The 18,110-nt window shown below is 41.2% G+C and overlaps 1 long non-coding RNA gene across 1 annotated transcript in view; it reads left to right on the forward strand.

Annotated features, from left to right (window-relative positions):
• LOC133391948 (uncharacterized) overlaps window positions 1-18,110 on the forward strand; it is a 44,596-nt gene extending 26,486 nt beyond the window's left edge. Inside the window, exon 3 of the long non-coding RNA XR_009765375.1 lies at window positions 17,469-18,110. This is a non-coding gene — a long non-coding RNA (uncharacterized LOC133391948). The remainder of the gene's footprint in view (window positions 1-17,468) is intronic.

An 18,110-nucleotide genomic window follows, 5' to 3' on the forward strand; every position in this document is an offset into this window, starting at 1 on the left:
GCATGTCCGCGAAGGACGTTACGCCAAATAGAAGAAGAAGATATCTGTCGTTTAAATAACCGTTGTTTTTGGCTACCAAAGTTAGGGTTGAATTTAATTATTAGGAAACATTATCATTGTGTTATTGGCCCAAATGAGCGAGATTAAATAAATATTTCTCGTCATTTAGGGCTGCAGCAAATGAGCGGAACATAAATAAAACGACATACAGAATGAATGAAAAATAAAATAAAATTGTAGGCAAACAAATTTGCGCCCACACTGGCTGTTTCACAGGCGTCCTTCACCTAGAGTGGTTTTGTGAGGCTTTTTAATTGAGCGTTTCGTGCCGTTCAACCGGCATCGATGCATGCTGATGCATCGAGACGGCGAGTGGTTCGACGCACGCCGGTCGTTCGTAAAACAAACATAGTCACATGCACACATTCACATCACAGAAAAGGGCCAGAATTGATGGTGGACGAATGGTTTCGTACAATGCTTGTTTCGGCATGCTACGGTAAGGAGGAATGGATGCAACAATGATACCCCAGGGTTTTTTTGTGCGTAGGATTTTCTCTCAACCAGGTGTGTCAAAGTTGCAGGCTTGAAGAACCAGGAAAATAATTGTTGTGGCTTTGGGTGGAATTTAGAAAGCGAAATGTATTCCAGGGTTTACTTAGTATGTTTTTCATTCGTTTTAAGAGATGTTCATACTCTATGATTTCCATACTTTGTTTAATCCTTTCACGATCATAAAATGTCGAAGGGTGAAGAAGCCAAAACAATTGTGAATATAAAGTAAGATATTTTTTTAAGTTATTTTTTTTTAATTCGCTCATAAATCCATTTGGCGCCATCGACCATGTTTTATTTTGACATAATGTCAGTAAAACTATCGATTCGATAATAATTCAAGAACCATGTGAGAGAAAAACATTTCCCTTGGTCATGAAAGTGTTAAACAACGAGTTTAGAAACGAATTAAAAAAATTAAATGTTTTTGGTATAATTGAACTCATATCGTACTTATATATCAGCAGTTCTTGAAATCATATCGAACCTAGTGTTGCGTTTTATAAATTTTGCTAAGACACAAGTAATATTGGCATTTCATGTATTTTAAAAGGATTTTAGTGTTGCCACGCATTAAAACATGTAGAATTGTTGGAATGAATTACTTGTTATGAAACCACCGCCTTGTATTTTTGGACACACTTTACTTTCATCGCAAATTAATTTAATCTGAGCTTTCATCGATTTCTTTAAGTGATTACATTTTCAATTGTCTTTATGTTTATGTTTTTATGTTTATGTTTATTTCTGTTTTACAAAGATAGACATTTCTGTTTTACTTTGTACAGAATACAGCCTAGCGGCTGTTTCTTAATTGATGTTATGTCTGTCTATTTCACATCAGAAAAATAATCATACATATTTTAGAATTTTTCTTCCTTTATTAGTCCAAAAATCTGAAATTTCAGCCTGTCAGTAGAACCTTTTCATCATCCAGGTTGTATCGATTTGACAGTTACGTTCCGGCACATTGTGTTCAAACAAAGATGCATTTATTTTTTTATTATAAGACTGGAGGAATCCAATAAATTTGTTTTATAATATGTTTTTGGGCATACATTCTGTGATGAGTTATCATATTTTTCTCCAATTATAACTCTAAGAAATGACTGATCCGCTGATGAAGAAATGGGCGTGTCTTTCATTGTTAAACGCATGTTCTTTAATTGAACTGTCAGTCAACTATTGACGTTTGGCGTTTAACTAAACAGCATGTTAAAAAGCGTACAACCATTGATTTCTGACTATAGTTTTAATGTGAATTAGAAAGCAATAACAAATACACCAATATAAAAAATCAAACTCAATCAATAATATTTCTCATGAAATTATAGAAAACTTAAATTCTTAAAGCATAAAGTCAAACAGTTTTTTACTTCTCTTGAAAACAATTTGATGCTTCAGACAAATTAAAATCAATCATTCGTGAACTTATCTAATCAAGCGAGGAATCGGCGTTTGTTGTCAATTTTTTCATGCTGGAACAAACTAAGCTGAAAATCTGAGGGTTCGTATTTTACGTATGTTTTTGTATGCAGTCATGTCAACGATTATTTTACTCCATGAACTCCTGTAAAAGTGTAGTCAAACATTCGTGTGTTTAATTTATTTATTTATTTATTTATTTTTATTTTATTAATTGCTCGGCCACGTTGGGTTACAGCAATAGTACTTACTGACTATAGTATACAATTATTCACGAAGGAGTAGGAAGGAGTTTATGGTACGGAAAAGGAGCGAAGACGGGATCGGTAGACAGGATAGGAGAGGACAGCAGGAAGGGAAGGCGGAAGTGATTACATTAGTAAACGCTGCTACAGCTTGATTTATGTCATCATCAGTAAAGCACCAATCGGTACCGGCTAAAATATGATGAAGCTTTTGGTAGTCCAGTTTCCTAAAATTGAACATACGAGCCGTAGGTATTCGTTGAGAGGATGCAGGGCGAGAGTGCGTAAGGAGCACACTTGTCTCATGAGCAGGATGATGATTGTCTAGCGCGACGAGTGGAACAGGTGAAGCTATGACGGGGGAGCAGCGCTCCAAGAAGGCATAGCATTGGCATCATTGGCAAATAGAAGGTCCAATTGACTTCCGCGTATATTTTTTATGCCAGATAAATGCGGCAAACCGTTTACCGACATTCCATCAAGCAGAGAAACATTTTCACGAGATACACCAGTAGGAATGAAGTGATTAACGCACGATGCAAACACATCCATATCAAGCTCAGATAGACAGAGAGGCGTAACTCGTCTAGTTTTGTGCGCAATCCTCATACTTTTTGATAGTAGATGTTTAGTTGATCGATCGAAGGGATGAGAGAGCGAGATGCGAGGAATCGGCGTTTGTTGTCAATTTTTTCATGCTGGAACAAACTAAGCTGAAAATCTGAGGGTTCGTATTTTACGTATGTTTTTGTATGCAGTCATGTCAACGATTATTTTACTCCATGAACTCCTGTAAAAGTGTAGTCAAACATTCGTGTGTTTAATGAAAACAGAATATAAACCAGTTGAATCTGACAAGCCTGCATATTGCATATTTTTCTTTGCGAATACATTCTGTTCCCGAGTTAGGCAGTTAATATGTTCTTGAAACATCAGCTTGACCTCAATATTCGCCCATGTAGAATACCACTAATTTGGGAGTATTTTTGAATTGAATAAAAAATCATTAGATGCTCAAATAAACATGTTAGAGTATTAGTCACACCTGAGTTATGAATATGAATAATATATGAGAAATTAAACCATTCCTACTGAGCAATTAATGATAAACTACAGGAGCTGTCAAATTTGACAAAGAACGTTTTTACAAATCCATGTAAGTCGATAACCGTGTAACTTGGAAACAGACTGTACTTGTATGTTTGAAGAAGGCCATATCATGAAGGGCATGGAAGAAGAGTATTGGAACTGGTTGTAAATTATGTAACTCTTATGTAAGTAATGATAAAAATATTCCTATTCAATGCATATATTTACTATTGTATAAGCAAGCATACTCTTAATGATCCTTTTCCATGTTGCGTTTCACATAAATTATACCAAAACAGTGCAAATCTTCCCAACGCAACACATTTAACAAAGAATAACAAACGTTGTATGTGTAATAATTCAATTTTAATTATCTTTGCATTAAAAAGCGATCTAGTGCTCGCAAGAATGCTCTGAAGAAAAGGTAGCGTTATTATTTTGCCCTCATCGCATAGTACTGAAAATGATTTGCATAAATTGTCCGCTATCAGTTCGCTACCACCGAGAGCGTCCGATGACGGGCGGCCATTGTTTGGCTTAGAAAATGAGCCACCCGGCGTACCATCGCATGTGGATGTGCTGCCCCAGCAGAAGATGTCGATTGTTGGCATCAGTTGAAGCGGTAGGTTCGTTTCTCGCGCCATTGCCTCAACACACGAACCCTCAATCCCACGACCAGGCTGAACCTAAAGCTATGTCGATCTTACTATACTCATTCGATATTTACTCTGTTCCAACCGAGGTTCCCAAACCACCCAACCTCAAAACAATCCTATCGCTGTGCACGTAACGCGATGTAGAGGGAGATTTTGTAAGAGAATATACGATTTGAAAACAAAAAAATCCTTACCACCACATGTCGGCGTTAGCTGAGAGTTGTGAGTTAGATTCAAAGCAACCCCAACGAAGAACATACACACGCACACACAAGTTCGTGCTCTATAAACATAATACAAAAAGAAGGATCAAAAAAGTTTCTTTTATATCGTTTGGATAATTTGCAGTAACAACGACGCTTGCCTACCCTTCTCTCATAGGGGGGTGGTCGAGGTCTTTTGGTAGAAAAACGCAACTGACAAAACTCGTCCGTCGTTTGGAAGGATTTGGTGAGTGTTGGTACGGCGCAGAAAAGGTTTTGGCAAACAACATAAACATGAGGAAAATGGCCCCAGCAACAGCAGCGCAAAAGCAGCAATGCTCTGGGCGATATGTTATGTGGCACAAGGGGGAGTTTGTAGGCCGGTAGACTGGCAGAACGTGCCACACAAAACCCTAGTCCCAAAAAATATGGCCTTTTGTGCCCTAATGCGAGAAGGGTTCGCCCTCCGAACGGGAGGAAACCCACACCGTGTTCCAGTACACGGACAAAATAACATAAACCCGAACTACATTGCGCCTTTCGCAATGACCGCGGCAGTAAAAGTTTTAGGATCCTTATTATGGCCGCCACCCTCACACGCACACACACACACACCTACACCTACAATCATGGTCACCAATGGCGTACGCTTCCGAGGTCCGGGGGGTTTCCTCCTGGCCGTATCGACCCACCCATTCCATGCTCGCTCGGCGCACTCCGCAAGAAGGTGGAGAGATTATTTCACAACCAACCGAGCCAACCGGCCAGGTCCAACCCGGGGCTCAGAGAATGAGTTCTTTTATGCTACAAATTTTGCCGACACATCACCCCATTCGGAAATTGCGCTCCGGCAAAAGAAAGCCGTTCCGGACGCAGGGAAAACTGTGCTGGTTCACATGCCGCACGTTTAGAGATGCTAGCTTGTAGGAAGAGAAGCGGTGTAGCTGGACAAAGATGAGCAACGGTATCAGAAACATGTCAGAGAAATTTCCATTTATTTTCCTTAATTATTTGCGTATTTTTTTCCTACCATACGTGAGTGTGTGTGTGTGTGTGTGTGGGGGGCATGTTTGTTGAGTTCGTCCGTCCTTCGGGCTATAACCAAGCAATAGCAGAGGGGTTGTCTCTGAGGCGTAAAGGCAAGCGCAAAAGGAAGCCGCATTGGATGTTGTTGGAAAACAGCAATTTTTAAATCCACACGATTTAGCGTAATTATGATAAATGATACAGATATTCGCATTGTTTGCAAACTCACGGCGATAATGCGACAGCTAAGCGTTCGGGTATGCTGCTTCGTGGCCGTTTGTGCGTTTGTTTAATTTTAAATTTAATTAGCGTTATTACTGCTTCCGCTTTAATGTTACGAGCTGTTTTCAGTTGTTTTAGGACAGAACGATTGTGCATGAACAGCGATAAACAGTTTACGGTTATTGCCAGATGTTGAAGAAGCTGTTGCTGTTAGAGAAGTTCTACATGTTTTCATGAAGTCGAAAACTCAGATTCGATTTGTCAGATGAAAAATTGATATCATTTGCAACTGAAACCAAATATAATGCTTTTTAAATCGTCAGCAACTACTTTTATGTAAAAGAACTTCTTCACTGTTAACGAGTTTTTTCACAGAATAACACAGATGAATAGATCAACAATTTGTAAACAGCGAAATCTCCCTAAAATGTAGTATCTTCAAGATGAATTGATTATTTAAGATGAACAATTTGATGGTCCTTTCATATTTCATGCATTTTATTTCTTTCTAGATTAATACAGGTGACCCCCGAGATACGACTGTATTTGGGACCGAAAAAATGTCCCAAAGCAAGGCGTAAGTCGAAAAAGTCGTATGTCGAATATCTATGAATATTAAGTTTATAACCGAAGTTGAAGTGTTGGAGTTTATGATATTGTGTATTTTATTCAAAATAACATTTGATATTGTAATAATTATATTTTAAAAACCGTACACAATATAGATATTCAAGATAGGGTAGTTGTGGAATCTTTGGAAATGTGTGTATAGCGGTTATCAGCCCAGATATTCAAAAAAATACATCAATTGCTTGTCAATGACAACTTTTAACTGTCAAAATCAAAATCGTCGTATCTGCGAATCGTCGTAACTCGAGGGGGTCGTAACTCGGGGGACGCCTGTATCTCCCTAAGGCGAATACTCTCTGAGCGGCACATTGGATGACAGTTAACAAATATATTGGTCAAAGAATGCCATGTTTTACCTTGATTTCTTGGATACTTTATAGCAACACTTTTATTAGTTTTCTACAATATTAATATCTCTCTTAGCTAATTTCGTTGAAAATTAACCTTAAATCTCGATCCTACTTACTTAATTATCCAGCACTACAACCGCCTGGCGCTTGAGTGTCCTAAGCCGCTTACGGTATCGCGCCTTCGTTTGCCAATCCGTTATCCCGGCCTTAATGGCGTACACCTGAACACCATCTTGCCACCTCAATTTGGCCCTAACATCCCTCCTCTGTTCTTGTGGACGGCCTAAAAAGACTTTATGGGCTGGGTCGTCCGTTTCCATGCGTACAACGTCGCCAGCCTACCGGAGCCTGGCGAGCTTGATACGTTGTGCGACGGTGAGGTCGCCGTACATCTATATAGCTCGTTGTAATAACAGCTCCTCTATTGTCTTTTTACATATACGGGGCCAAGGATCCTTCTGAGCATTTCCCTCTCGAACGCGACTAAGAGGGTTTCATCAGATTTGGACAGTGTCCATGTCTCAGAGGCGTATGTGCTATATAGTCCCAGCTTCGTCCGTCACAACAGGTTCTTAGAAGTGAACGGATTTCTCAGGCTGTAGAATGACTGGTTGGCAGCCAGCATCCTTGCGCGCAACTCAGCTATCATGCTATTGTCGTTGCTGACCTTTGATCCGAGCTAGGTGAATTCTGGGACGTCTTTAAAAATGCGTTCACCTATCTGTACGTCACGCCTACGTAGGTTTGGATTAGTGGTGGGAGCTCGAAATCGGACCTACCCGATTCGGAATCCATGTTCAGAATCTATTCCGGAGCCGTTTCCGATTCCGTGTTCGGAATCAATTCCGGAGCCAATTCCGATACTGGAATCGATTGCGGAGTTGACTCGGGAGCCAATTCCGGAGTTGACTCCGGAGCCGATTCCAGAGTCGATTCCGTAGCCGATTCCAGAGTTGACTCTGGAGCAGATTCCGGAGTTGACTCCGGAGCCGATTCCCGAGTCGGCTCTGGAATCAATTCAGCGATCAGAATCGGCTCCGGAATCGGAATTGACCTGCGAATCGCAATTTGCCGCGATAATGGAATCATAATGTTCCTACCTGTTAAATATTCTGACGACTGTGAAATGTTACAAGACTCGTTAAACTATTTTTCTGCATGGTGTTTTAATAATGAAATGTTACTTAATGTTAGCAAATGTAGTTGTATAACATTCTCAAAGAAAAAAAATCCTATTATTTATAACTACAAAATCAATGAAGACAGCGTTCCACGTTTTTCTCAGGTTCGGGACTTAGGAGTTATTTTAGACAGTAAGCTTAGTTTATCTAGCCATTATCAAACTATCGTCACTAAAGCTCTTAAACTGTTAGGATTTGTCTTACGTGTCTCAGCCGACTTTAAAGATCCTTTCAGTTTAAAAACATTATACCGTTCTTTAGTCCGTCCCATCCTGGAATTTGCCAGTGTAGTTTGGTGTCCCCATCAAATCATATACATAGATAAAATTGAAAAAAATCAGAAAAAAATCACACGTGTCATGTTTCATCGTCTTCCCTGGTCAAACCAAATTCCACGTCCTTCGTATAATGTTCGGTGTTTACTATTTGGCTTAGAGACTTTACAGCATAGGAGAACTACGGCTCAGATAACTTTTATGCATAAACTATTAATTGGAGATTTTGATGCACCTGACATTTTAAATTTTATTTGCTTTTCTACTCCCTCTAGAGGTCTTAGAAGTAGAGAGCTACTAAGAAGCCCTTTTAGATCGACTGGTTTTGGTGCCAATGATCCACTGCTCAAAATGATTGATGTGTATAATAGGTTAGGGTTATCAGCAGATTTCAATCAATCCGTTAGTCAGCTGCGTCAGCATATTCAAGTTAGTTCTAGGGCCATACTTTAAAATTGTACTCTGTAAGCATTAAGTTATTTAGGCATACTGCCCGATAACTTTGATTCAAATAAATAAATAAATAAATAAATAATTGACTTCAGAATAAGAATTAGTCTCGGAATGTGAATTCGTTCTTGAATTGAAAAAAGAAGTTTTAGAAGCGAAATCAGTCCGGGAATCTCCATGAGAATGAATCTTTTACAAGCAAATTTTGATTTTTTGCGGTTATCTTTATGTAGTACCCAATGGCGATGCCGAAACTGACTCCGTTTGGAAGCGGATTCTAATTTAGGAGCCAATTTCGATTCGAGAACCGATTTCGATTTCGAAACCGATTTCGATTCCGGAGTCGATTCCGGAACCGATTCCGATTCCAGAGCCGATTCCGGAATCAATTCCGGAACCGATTCCGGAATCGATTCCGGAAACTGATTCTTACTATCTGGAACCGATTCCAGAAAACTGCAGAGCTAGCCGAAATCGATTCCGACAAAAACTTGATTTTTCCCATCACTAGTTTGGATTTGTTGTTGGTTTCACTATGCAGAGATTTCACTGTACTTATATTTTATAAGTTTCACAAAATACTTCCATAATTTTAAATTAAACTTATAGGCTTGACCTTGATTTTTCATTCTTCTTCTTCTTCTTCTTTGGCACAACAACCGTTGTCGGTCAAGGCCTGCCTGAACTTACTAGTGAAAGTGAGCTTGGCTTTCAGTGACATAACAGGTTGGCTGATAAGTCCCCGGTCTGACACATAGGTGGCGCCGCTAGTATTAAATGCATTTTTTTTATATAGTACCAACATTCAAATGATTCGTGTCAAAATTTGACGTCTGTATGTCAATTAGTTTGTGAGACAGAGCGTCTTTTATCAAGCAACTTTTGTTATTTTGTTGTTCCACCAAGACAACGCACCGTGCCACAAGTCATTGAGAACGATGGCAAAAATTCATAAATTGGGCTTCGAATTGCTTCCCCACCCACCGTATTCTCCAGATCTGGCCCCCAGCGACTTTTTCTTGTTCTCAGACCTCAAAAGGATGCTCGCAGGGAAAAAATTTGGCTGCAATGTAGAGGTGGTCGCCGAAACTGAGGCCTATTTTGAGGCAAAACCGAAGGAGTACTACCAAAATGGTATCAACAAAATTGGAAGGTCGTTATAATCGTTGTATCGCTCTTGAAGGGAACTATGTTGAATAATAAAAACGAATTTTGACCAAAAAATGTGTTTTTCTTTGTTAGACCGGGGACTTATCAGCCAACCTGTTATTGTTACCCTAGTAGGATAGTCAGTCCTACGTATGGGGACACGGTATATTCGGGTCTAGAACCCAAGACATGTTGTTCACGACGTATAAGTTCACGACTGTACCACCAGACCAGCCCTGATGAACCTTGATTTTGAATTAGTTATTCCCAAATGCTCGTTTAGCTAGCTTTTAACTTATTATATAACTTGTTATATATGCCATTCGAACACCATGATCATGCAGCGTTGAATTGCATAAAATACGATACATCGTAAAATATCGCGGATGAAGACGCCGTATTGATATCTTTGTCGAAAAAATCACTTGACTACTTGAAATAAAAACTTTAAATTTATTATTTTTGCAGTAATTCGTCATTTTACGGTTGAAGTAATCAAGTAATTACTTCGAAATAAACAAATACAACGCTTCCAATTATAAAGATCCGAAGAACTGTAATTGCATTTTTTTATTAAATCTTATCTTTCTTGCAAAAATAACCGAACCAATTGCATTTCACAAATCGATTACCCGTTTCCTCACTGTTTTCAGCTATCTCTAAGTTTTGTTTCTTCGTGTTGTATTCGTAGCTGTATCTTTCCCTTACAATATCCTAATACCACGGCTGCCTGGGTCCAATCCAATACATAATGCTATCATCAGTTCAATCGTATCACACCGATCGTGCTACAAGTTGCAAGAGAACACTACTTTATCTTGGTTTGACCGCTCCTAATCCTTCCCCTGTTCGGGTGTGTGGGCAAAACAAGATCCTTCCCGTGCTGAGGGGAGTATGGTTTTCCAGTGAATAAGCTTAGCTCGGGACCCTTGCTGGGTGTCTAGTGGTTCTAATAATGCAAGCGTTGCCAGCAGTAGACGTAGCACTATCTCATACGGTCTTGTACCGCTGTGAATTTATCCTTGCTCAACTGAAGCAAATGATCGAACCGACAAACCCGTTCCGTTGTACCGCTGGACCTACGCTCGAGGGATTTGGTGTCTTCTATGGACGCTCTCGGCTCCAACTCAGTCCGACCAATAGCAACGGTGAACTCGGGCACGGAGCTCGGAGAAAAGTACTCCATCGCTTCTAGACGATGCTTGTCTAGAATGTCTAATGAAGGTACCCGGTGGCTCGATGTTGAAAATAAATTATGTTTAAAATTCTAATGAACAGAAAAGCGAGAGCAGGAGACAGAGCATGAGTGCAAAAAAAACTGGATAAAGTTTCACGTACCAAGCTGACGTGACATGTGGTCGAAGCGCACCGAGGGTCCTGTGGTGGGAAAGAAAACGGTTGCGACGTTATTCTCAACGGCACTACAGGAAGGAAACGGCACTTTTATAATTTAAACTTTCACAGTAGCCGAGTTCAAGCGGACAGTCTGAAGGTGGGGCCGCTTCTTCCTGAAGGAAATGAGGGGTTTTTGCATAGGGTTTCTAGTACATAAAATGGAACAGTGCGCCACCGAGATTCTCGAGATAGAACGAAACGCAACACACTATTCCCCATTTTATGGTGTGGTAAGAGGATGCGAAACTTCTCCAGAAACTGATAGCATCCCCGCACAATTTTGTACCATCGTGTACCAGGGACCCCTGAGAGATCGTATGAGAAGGAGGAGGAGACGAAATGAAGCGGGGAAAAAAAACTACCCGACACAAACGAAACCATTTATCTTAGTTTTTTCCACCATCTTCTACATTTTCTCTCGTTTCGATGGTCACTTTCGTTCAAGTGGACTCGGCAATGTGCGCACATTGGTACCAAAGATGGTACCGAGTCCTCGGTATGCAAACGGAGAGACTGATTTCCCCCCGGGGGTCTGAAGCGATCTGCTGCTGTCTGCCCAGAAAAGGACCGCAAGCAGCAAAGTGCTGTTTTATTTATGGAGCAAAGTAAGCATTTTAATTTTTCATTATATTTTATGTAACTGCTTCGTTCAACTTTCGAATTAAATAAGTTACGCTAGCGAAAGGAATGGTTTCTGTTTGGGAATGACAGCAATGGAGAACAGGAACAGGAGTGGGTCGTCGTTCGGTTCGCTCTAAAAGGAGTTTGAGGTTTTCAAGCTTGGAGGTGGAAATTTAAGGTTTGGTTATCTTGTTGACTTTACTAAAAATGTGTTAAATTTACCTTTCAAACAATAATTTGCTTCATATTTGCAGTATAACAACATATAGAAAGAAGGCCATTCTGAACAGCATTCCGCTGCTTAGTTCATCTTTCAGGCTGTGGTACCCTTGGCAAAGATTTGAAAACATTTCTGTTGCATGTTGCGCAAATAAAAAAATTGCCCAACTTATTTGCGTACCAAACATCCTCCACGCCCTTCGTGCACTTTCTCCATAGAAACGCTCCGTACAATTCCGACTTGATAGCGATTGCCCTCTCAAACCCGGCTGTCGAATTCAGCTCAAGCGAAGGATGAATATTTAAATATTATTTCACAACGCTTCGCTCCACAAACCGTGTGCGTCTTGGGCGTAAGCAGAGCAAGGCAAACAAGATGGCGGGTGTCTACTGTGGCCTGTTTTTGAAAACTCATTTTCCCAAAGTACGACCACCGTTCCCGATACACCTTTTCCCGAGCAACGGAACCCCCCCCCCCCCCCCCCCGCACGGCTGGCCGTCCACGCTTCTGGCACAATTTGCCCGCTCGCCCGGGTCGGCATTTGAATGCACGGAAAAGAAGCGCCCTTCACACACACACTTCAAACGAGAGAGAGCACTCTAACCCTTTTCTAATTTGAATGAAAGAATCCGCTGTGCGCTCGATGGGTTGATGAAAAGCTGTGGGTTGCCCTGACATCAAAACCCCTGCCCAGCCCGATGCGAGTGGCAAAGGGTCGCGCGTTCACAGGCAAACGGCCGAGTGGGTCCGATTTTATATTTATAGAAGGGTAATTATGCTCATATCTAATGCATTGTAGATGTTTGGGGCCGGGCTCGTTTTGAAGGCGAATGAAGGATCGGCACACACTGACACCGATGATAGATGGATGCGGAGGTTTTTGGGTGTTCCGTGTTTAAAGAAGCGTTTGTTTTGAAAAATGGCCGAACGATGAGTTCTTTTCGTTGTTTATCGTGTAGAATGAATGGAGAATTAATTAATTTTAAAATACAGCACTAACCTGATTTCTGGTAAAACTGTATTTTCATTTATTTAGCTAGGAGCTATGGACACAAAGCCAACTGGTATAAGTTGCCAAGTTTTTTCTTCAGAGTCATTTAAATAAAAAAACATATATTTCTCACAGCATCTGCAAAAGAAAACAACGCCATTCTGCTCACCCACGTAGCTCGGCCGAAATGAGAGGCACCGTAACTGACAAGCGTACTTCCATTAATCCCCTTTAACAGTACTGCAAAGCTTCAAGAATTCTTTCGTTTCATTTTCCTCATCTCTCAGCCTCTCCAAATGCCATTCATGTCTTTGCTTCTCGAACGCAATGCTCTCGTGCTTGCGTGCAAAGACCATCACATGGAAAGGATGCAGGGACGTTGGGGTCTCCCTCCAACGCCAGAGACGTGCAATGACAACACAACGAAGGCAACCAGAACGAAGCATTTATCCAACGTTGTGGAGTTTGGAATGTGGCGGGTCGGCTAGGGTGCGGGCGCTGGTTAGATCGAGTTTGCTGACCATCGGATGGAAGATATATCCCTTTACTTTTATCCATCCCCTCTCCTTCCCCCCAGCATGGTATCCTTCTTCCGCCACCCACACCCCCGTGTCGACTTCCATTTCAACCCCTTTTGCAAACGGATAAGGTGTTTCCTCTGTGTGACCGGTACGCTTATCTGCTTCTAAAATATGCAGCGCCTGGCTAAAAAGATAGGAAAAATAAAACCCAAAACCGCCCTTCCGCCTTTGCCCATGCCGTCCATGCGTTTTTCATCTCGAACCCACCAGCCGACCTCGCTGTCATACCACCAGACGCTCCTAGGAAGGGAGGATAAAATCTGAGCTAGAACGAAGGCGAATCTAGCTTTCCAATCCCGGCACAAAACGCCGGACGCACAAGGGGGGAAAGTAGTGAAGCGGAAGGTTTTGGGTCCGTGAGCGAGGAGTGGGAGGGAAAAAGAAAAAGGAATAAAAACATTTCTAGAATATAAATTTTCGGCTTTCCGTTCTTCCCAACCCTCTTCATGCTAGCTGGTGGTCCGGGGGAAATGTGCTGGCTGCCAGGCAACGACCGGACGAAAAGGGAGCAGCACTGGCGGTATGGCTTAGCCTCAAGCATTTCACCGACCACCTTCATCGTTTCCCCGCTTTCCAGCTCACTTCGTTTTTCTTTTCTTTTTCCCCTGTGCTCCCCCTGTGCCTCTCTCAGATGCTCTTACTCTCTTTCTCGCTCTTTCTTGCACAAACACCCGTTTGCAAAACTCAACCCACTGGAAAAAGGGCGGATGTTCCAAAGCTCATTCCATTTAATTGCAGCACATTATTTCGGACGAAAGATCCCTTATCTGGCATCTACCTCGTGTGTGCTCCAGCCGTTGGTCAGTTCGGTCCGCCTGCTTGGAATTTGTTTTCCGTACCAAAGGAAGGTGGCGAGGGTGCGCAAGCTTGTGGGATGAGGAGCGAATGGAAACACGTTCCTGTTTTCATGTAGAGTGGGAGGAGGTGACCATGTGAGTGTGAGTGCGTCTGTGCGTCTGTGTGGGCATGTTAATTTCAACATGGCTGCAACGGGAACCGGACAGTAAAAGGGGTGAAATAAAGATGGTGCACGATTTCGTCCGATCCTGAAACGACTACGTGGACGAGCTGGTGACGACGCAGTTTACTGCGACAGTGTGACTTAATACGTTTTCTCCCACCCATATCCTCTAACCATCTCCTCTAAAGGGAGCTGCACATGGGGAGGGAAAGGAGTGAGGGTGGACACAAAGATGAAATTCTAGAGTAATATATGGTAGTGTGCGTAAGATTGTGCTCTATGTCTAGGCAGGCACACTGTGTGCTGCCCTTTTGGGTCGGATAGGGAAAGAAGCCCTCCGGTCCGACAAAACGTCAGGTGGAAGACGCCAGGGTTGGTTTAATGTTTGCCCGTTGGATGAACCGGAACTTGGCCGTACCGGCAGGGCGAATGGATACGAATGCTTGACGCCTACGCCTGGTGCGCTTGTAACACGGCCAGGACCTAAATATAATAGAGCTCTTTAGGGACAAAAACCGGCTGCGCTTGATTATGAATTCAGAGCAATCGGTATCGTGGATGGGACTCGGAACGGTCTGCCATTCCGGTCTGCTAGATGGTCGAAATGTGTGTAAACTGCCGGTCATATTTAATCCGCAAACTCTAATCAATAAATGTTTGTTTAAAAGCATTCAATGGGATCTGTAGTCGAATATGTTTGAGCGTTCTTGTCCGAGTAAAATAAATGTTTGATCGTTATTTCATTTCACTATTGCTCTACTTTTGCATCGAAAAAGTTCTTTCTTTTATGATTTTCATATTCTTTCGCTTTGCCTTAAGAAACGCTCACGGATCAGAACGCTTTTACATGAACGGAAATTGGTTTCCCATTTTTGTTAGACTAAAGACTTCAATTGTGTTCCCCACCAGTACTGGGGGCTGCAGGACACGAGTCAGCCAGATATGTTTTCTACTTTGGGGAGTGAGCTAAACGCACGGACACTGTGCAGAGTACGGTAAGCGGTGGAGAAAAGTGTCGGGGATTATATCTAGCATGTTTTATGCATGAGCTGGACTGTTTACCATCCCTCTGCCAGCAGCCATCGAGTACACTAAGGGCACAAGGGGCGCTGTACCGAGGTAACAAAAGAAGGTGCAAAAAGTGATAGTCTAACTAAAGCTAGTTAACGTCCAAACCAAGACTCTATTCATTGTCCGACGAAACGGCAGCAGCCTAGGGTGGATGCTTGGGTATCGTGGTAGTGGGTTGCTGCTGCGAGAAGTAAAACAAAGGCCGGGTTTGAAACGAAAACAGACGCCATGTTTAATTATTTCTTCCATCTTACGCTTCAGTTATTTTCTGTTTCTTCTGTACGGAGTTATAGCGATGGAATAAGTCACAGAGAATGCTATGGAAATCTCGCACTGAACGATGCAGTGGCAGACTGAGAATGAAAACAAACAGCTTAAAAAACTTCCTTAATATTGTTTATAATGTTGTATTTTAATTAAAGAGTTAATAAACTCGTGATCGTGAAAAACTCTTAAATATGCTATCCTCTAAATTGTTTATGCTATTTTCATTGTGGTAATCACTTACCTTTAATCGAATTTCCAACATAACAACTGTTTAAATAGTATTTTGAATGCAGTTCAATTGTGTCGTCTAATTGAAATAATTGAATGATCCAAATACCTACATGCGTGAAATATTATTAAATATTGAATATGTAAGCTAGATTCTTGATTAAAGTAAATGGTACAAGGTCAGACTATTTGGTTTCTTGATATATAAGGCGTTTAAAGAACGTCATAGCTACATAGGTCGTAACACCAAGAAGAACAAATAGAAAATAGACCATTTTCTAGAATATGAGCCCGAAATGTACGGAAACAAATAGTGCAAAAGGTTTAATATTATGAAATTGTTTCTGATATTTTCGTTCAAACTCTTATTCAACATGTGATTTTTTCTCATGATAATTTAAGATTTAGCGTGATTGTGAAGCGTTGAGTTGTAACGTTGTAAAGTAAATAGTTTTCTAATTGCATATCACAATCCATTTCAGATATGGAAGTTTTATTTAGTTTCTAAATCATGTTTAGAATTACTTCGCTGTAAATTACTTCTGTTAGCCTAATGAGCGATTATCACCCATCTTCTCAGCGATTATTTAAATACAACTTGTTTACTACGACTTTTCAGCCTCTTATTCGAATTGTCCTGTGTGCGTGCGATTTTATAGCCTCGGCAAGCAATCTTTTCCTTTGATATAGTATTATATGCTGAAATAAATTACGAGTCGCATCGTGTCCGGGAGCAGATAACACAACGCTAATATACCTTATTCTCCTATTTATCAAACAGAAAATAAAAACAAGAAAACAGCACTGACTGAGAACGATCTGCGCGAGGCCTTAGGCCATTGCGATATAAAATCTCGCTTTTACATAACCCAGCGCATGGGAAGGAATGGAGTGGTGTGGCGTGGCATGGAAACAGAGCCGAGGAGAAAAATATGCTCCCCCGCTTTTTACCTTCACTGTGTGCACAAAACGAAACTCGAAGTCAACGGAATGCCACAGAGAAGTGGCAAAAATCTGAACAAACTCTATCCCGGCACTGCACGGCAAAAGAAAAAGGGACCAAAAAGTCTTCCCCCTTTTTTAAAAAACTTTCACCCAAACGCCAGTTGTGCCGGACGTCTCCACCCACTCGGTCACCCACGCGTAAGGGATGATTATCCTTCCGTCTATCTCGCTTCCCTCGCTTTGCTATCTTTTTTAATCGCTCCGTCCCTGCTACCTGCATCCCACGTTCCCGTTGTTCAAGCGGCTCTAGCGTACCGTTTCTCCATTTTCTATCGCACACCTACCTCTCCCCAGTAACACCCCTACAGTTCCGCGACCATTGGCGCATAGATCGGCCATCTTTTAACCCTCGGTGTAATTTCTCAACTTCACATCCTTTGCATGCTGATTTTCCCTTTTGCCAACCATCATGCGCCCACCCCTTTCCGTGCAGAGGTATAGTGTTGCGTACAAGGAACGTAGGACGACGAGTTTGCATTCACCTACGTAATGGCTAGGGTGCGCCATGGCCATGTCTCAAATCCCTTTGGTAATCGGAATGATGCTAGGATGCTTCTGCTCATCCTTTTTCCAACAATGAAAGGAAACGGCATGCTGGACTAGGGGCCTTTGCTGACCGCTGGCTCTCTGCAGAATCGAATATTTTATCAAATTTGTTCATTTTACTTGCAGGCGCTGAGCATCATGAATAAGTGACGGTTTGGCGCGTGATGAAAACAATGCGAAATTTTATTCTGCTTTACTGCACCTGCCCGACCCTGGACCTCTATGGTTGGCCAGCAGAATACATTGACCCTGGTTGTTTCGACCTCATTATTTCCACCTAAACGCCTTCATTGCAGCGATGGACAACATTGATGATTAATTTCAAAATTAAGGAGGATGTCTGGCCGATATAGTCATAAGCGTCTTTAGTATTTTTAAAGTCTGTGTACTTTTCTTTATTTTTTTCATTCTTTGTTTTGTTTCTTTGTTTATCATATTCTTTTTTTTCTTTGGTTTTTCTTGTAGTTTCATATTTTTCTCCTTAGGCTTTTGAACAATTTTTCATTAGATTAAAGCATCATAAATTCAGCTTAATTACTTATTTTCATTTAACAGGAGATCAAGCATTATAATAAAATATTTCTCACATTTTTAAAGAAAGAGGTCAACTTAATCTAAGAAGCATTAAATAATTTCATGTTGCCAAAATTTGCATTACTTTTTTAAAATATTTGTGTTAACTAAATTCTTCTCGCAGAATTACTTTTGATTGAATTTACTTAAATATTATGATCAATATTTTAATTCCTTGATAAATGAATTGGCTTA

This window comes from Anopheles gambiae, chromosome 2 (genome assembly GCF_943734735.2).
Source record: "Anopheles gambiae chromosome 2, idAnoGambNW_F1_1, whole genome shotgun sequence".
NCBI lineage: Eukaryota > Metazoa > Arthropoda > Insecta > Diptera > Culicidae > Anopheles > Anopheles gambiae.